Genomic DNA, 4,983 nt, shown 5'->3' on the forward strand with positions numbered 1-4,983 from the left:
ATGAGCACTGTCCCGCTATGCTACGCCAAGAGAGCCGGCCGAGCGTGGGCGCTGGCAGAGCCGTGCTGTGTACGGGTCTGGCTCACGAGTGAAACCAGCTACGCTAGGCTCTTCTGCTGGCTGTCGGACAGGGATCACACCTCTTTGTGCCCCCGCTGGCCAGAGCTGTGCACCAGACGGCGGCAGTGTAGATGTGGCTTGTGCATTTCCTGGTGCTGGCGCCCCCGCCCAGGTGCTAGACTGGCCTGTTCACACTCTCGGAGGCCCAGCTCAGCTCCTTAACCTGATTAACTCCCATTGAGGCGACTGGTGATGAAGTGTTTTCGGTTCAGGGGCATGGGGGAGATAATCCTGGCTGCCGGAGGTCATGGGGGGAGGCGCAGTGAGCTGGGGCGGGGGGGGGGGATTGAGGGAGACAGATCAAAGCAGCTTCCCAGGAAGTGGGACAGAGGGATTAGAAGGGGGTAGAATGAATAGAGACTAAAAACGCTGGGTCCCAGTGTGATGAATCCTCCTCTGCCAGCCTTTGTCACACACGTGCTAACAGCCCAGTGCTGGGAAGGAAGGAGGTTTTCATCTGCTCCTGCTGGACCTGCCCTGGTCTTTGGTCTGTTGGAGCCGTGTCAGCCCCCTTCCCTGCGGCTAATCGGCTCTGCTAAGCCTGGGCCTGGTTTCTAATCGGATGGGGCAGCCACTGGCATCTGGGGCGGGCAGGAGGGGTGATGGGGATGGAGCCCTTTGCAGCAGGAGCTGAAATTCCAATCTCCTCCCCTCTGGTACTTCTCCGGGGGCCTGGCTGCAATGTGTTTGGTGACTCCCAGCCCAGTTCTCTGGGGAGCAGAGGAGGAAACTGAGGAACAGATTAGAAGCAAATTGAGCAAAGACACATGGGGGGTGGGGGGAGTTGAGGATAGACAGATCTGGGGGTAGAACCCAGGAGTCCTGGACCCATCCGCCTGCTCTAACCACTGGGTCCCACTCTGTTATTTCTCGATGCTCCATCGTTTAGCACAGACAATTCCCTACCTGTGCCAAGCCTGTGGGGCATTCAGCAAGGTCCCATCTTTCCTGTGCTAACACTTCACGTGTGGGAGGAACCTCCAGGTTCCCAGGGGGGATGTGGATTCCAAGTGATCTCCGAAGCCGGCTCTGTTTGAAGTAAGAGACCCCTTGCCCCAGGCAGTGGGCTGCCTCCAAAGGGAAGGGGGATTAGCCTGGGCTGGGGGACCCCATCAGCCCCCAATTGTCTGCAGGGAACAATGGGGATTCCGCAGGGGCCAGTTCAAGGCTGTTCTGAACGCTGGCAGCGACCGAAAGGAGGGACCCCCATGCTGTCTGCCCTGCTAACCCAGCTCCCAGACCTCACAGCCGGGGGAGCAGCTTTAACCTCTTTCGGGGGCTTTATTTAGACAGTGGATTAGCCCTGGGGGAAAGCGCAGGCTAGTGGCTAGAAGAGGGGCACTGGAGCCAGGACTCCTGGGTTCTACTCCTGGTTCCAGAAAGGGAGTGGGGTCTTGTGGCTGCAGCAGGACTCCTGGGTTCTATTCTGAGCTCTGGCAGGGGAATGTGGCCTAGTGGCTAAAGCAGCAGATCGGGGGATCTGGATTCTGTTCCTGGCTCCACTTCTGCCTGTTTCCGTGACCTCGGACCCGATCGCTTCCTCCATCTGGGCCTCAGCTTCTCATTCTGTAAAGCAGAGATACCGCAGGCCTGTGCCTCCAGGGCCGGTGGCTCAATGTTCACCAAGTGCTTTGAGATCCCAAGGTGCCAGAGACTCTAGCCCAGCCTCTGCCTCTTTATGCGCCTCGCCTCGTCCCAGGGTGTTAGTTCCTCCCGGCTCCTAGGAGCCCCCAGCAGCAGCAAGGGGGTTGGTGGATTCGGTTGAGGTCAGAGCTGGAACCACAGCTCCCCAGATGCTGAACGGGGAAGGAGGTGGGAGTCGGAGGGGGTGCGGGTGTGGCCAGGATTGCTGGACACCTCAGATGCAAAAAGGGCAGCTCAAGGAGATGTCTGTGCACAAGATGTTTCATGTTGGTGAGAGACTCCGGCCTTCCAGCCCTGGAGATTGAGCAGGGGGGCGTATCTCCTCTCCCAGGCCCCTGCCCCCTCACTGCAACCTTATTGGTGTCGCTTGAAGAATGGTCCAATGGTCAAAGCAAAAGGATGGGATCCAGGTGATCTGGAATCCACTCCCGGCTCTAGATGGTCTGTGGCCTAGTGGTTAGAGGAGATAGAGATGGGGAGGCCAAGACTCCTGGCTTCTATTCCCAGCCCTGCCACTGACTTGCTGGGTGACCTTGAGCAAGTCACTTCCCCCCGTGCCTCACTCTCCCTACCTGTACAATGGGGCTAATGTTACCGCCCACTGCTTGGCAGGATTGTGAGGCTCCACTCATAACGAGATTCCCCAAGAGAGCTGGGGACACACCAAGGTACCATCATTATTGCACTTTGGGGAGAGCCGCCATTGGAATGAAGAGTGCCTGGATCCCTTCTTGGCATCCCGGCAGAGCATGCCAGCTGTGTCACTGCAGGAGCACGCCCCTGGCTCTTACAATGGGAGACAACTTGCTACAGCTACGAGTCACACCTGAATCAGGTCTGGGTTTCCAGCTCATTCTGGAGCACACGCCTTAGTTGCATCTTCACTGCAATAGATTAATAACAATCCCTAGTTCCTATCTACCGCTTTGCATCAGCAGCTCTCAAAGCACTTTACAAAGGAGGTCGGCATCCTTATCCCCATTTTACAGAGGGGGAAACTGAGGCAAAGAAAGGCAAAGTGACTTGCCCAACGTAACCCAGTAGCAGACCTAGGAATAAAATGCTGGTCTCCCAAGTCCCTGTCCAGTGCTTTATCCGCTACCACATGGCTCTGAAGAGAAACCAAGTTGCTTTTTAATCATTTTTAGGGCGGCGGGGGGGGAGTCAGTGGGACAATCACCTCATAGCCAGTGTCCCCTGTACACAAGTACCTGCTTGTTCACGAAAGGCACTGACGCTTCCAAATCCTACCTTGAATCTAGGCTGCACTGTGGTTTCTTAACAGGCTCAAACCCAACAAGCATTGAGATTTGGAACAAGTTTTAGCAAGAACTCCTTTGAACACGGTTCCTGATTATCTGGCTCCTGACTGGGTCTTAGAAATGCAAAATGAGATGTTTAATACAATGCAAAATTGTATTGCAGTTGGCTACTCTCCTGCAAGCAATCATTAATCATCACTAAGTAATCCAAGTCTGAATTTAAGCTGTTACATAGTCAGTGTGACAGAGTTCCACACTCATCGCTTGTCCTGTTCATTCAGTAGCACCCTGTAAATGAAGGAGGTGAGAGCATGGGCCCAGGAGACTTGGGTTCTATTCTTAGCTCTGACTGGAGACCTCGAGTAAGTCACACCTCCGCCGTACCTCAGTTTCCCCATCTACAGAAGGAGATAATGACACTGGCCTTTTCTACAAAGCAGGAAGATCTTCTGGTGAGAAGCCAGCTCTTGTCAGATCAGGGATCCCTATCTGCTATAACCTCCCCTGGCAAGGTATGGAAAGGGTGGGATAACCAACACCTGTACCCAGCTGAACCCCCAATTGTTACCCCCACCGCAGAGCATGGCGTGGAACGGGCCGTATGTACCCTCTCTCCAGGAAGTGGCAGCGCTCAGATGTCCTGTGCATGAAGTGGTGCCTCTAACTCTGCCTCAGACACCTCCCAATATAAAATGTGTTGCCCCTAAGGGGAATGGCTACCTGGGCTTCCGAAACTCATTCTGGGTTTCCCCAAGTTTCTGCCCTATGCCAGCAGAATCACAAAGAGCCTCCTCTTGTCTGAAACCTACTGAAATGCAGCCACCTCTGGGGAGGGGGGTGACAGCGGATAGTAACAGAGAAAGGCGGGGGACACTTGAGCAAACCCCTGCTCTTAGGGATGCTGCCCTGCCTCATTGACTAGCATCCCTCCCTCTTTCGTCTTCATAGGCTCTGGATATTATCCATCCCTCCCCAGCAGTCCTGTAAAATTAACCGGAGCCCTTTTGGGTCCTTCCACAGGGGAAGGGGATTTGCATGCATCGCTCTGGTTTGCATGGGATGGGAGACAGATGGGAACGTGCTGCCCTGGGATGGGAGGTACGTGGTCCTGGGTGGAACCTGCACATGGGGTGGGTGATCTGCTTGCAGCAGGAGGAATAGGAGAGTTGCTTAGCTAGAAGTGGGAACTGCAGCAGGAGGATCCCGCTGGGGCCGAGGGATCCTCTAGTCTGGAAGATGAAGTAGGAGGAGGAAGAGCCAAGGGGATGTCCATGGTGTGGGGCATGCGGGAGGAGGAGAAACTGGGGGGGGGGGTGTCCCTGGGCTGGGAGACGCAGGGCGGGGGAAGAGCTGGGGGGGGTCCCTGGGCTGGGAGATGTGTGGGGGGGATAATTGGGGGGTCCCTGGGCTGGGAGACACAGGGGGGAGGAGGAGCTGGGGGGGGGTCCCTGGGCTGGGAGACGCAGGGGGGAGGAGGAGCGAGCTGGGGGGGTTCCTGGGCTGGGAGACGGAGGGGGGAGGAGCTAGCCTGGGGGGGTCCCTGGAAGGGACTGATAGATGAAGGGGGAGGAGCTGGGGGTACCTGGGCGGAGAGGGGGCGGAGCCTGCCTCCTGAGTCCTGGGCCGGAACCCACCGCAACCTCCCGGTTGCTACATTGTTGCCATTTCCAGCCTCTTTCGAATGTTGTGAATGAAGGCTCGGCGGCCACGCCCACCTTCCCCATATATGGGCACCACCTCCCGGTCCCGCGCTCCCTGATTGGTGGACCTCCCGCCCTGATTGACGGCTCTCCCCAGACTTCCCACGTGGGGGAGGGGGCCCAGCCGCTGATTGACAGCGGGGACAGCCATTGGCAAGCAGGGGCTGCCGCCCGGCGGCCAATGCGGGCCAGGCAAGGGGAGGGGAAGCCGGGGATCAAGCAGCCGTCGAGCTCATTGTTGTGGAGCTTCTTAAAGG

This window comes from Mauremys mutica, chromosome 20 (genome assembly GCF_020497125.1).
Source record: "Mauremys mutica isolate MM-2020 ecotype Southern chromosome 20, ASM2049712v1, whole genome shotgun sequence".
Lineage (NCBI taxonomy): Eukaryota > Metazoa > Chordata > Testudines > Geoemydidae > Mauremys > Mauremys mutica.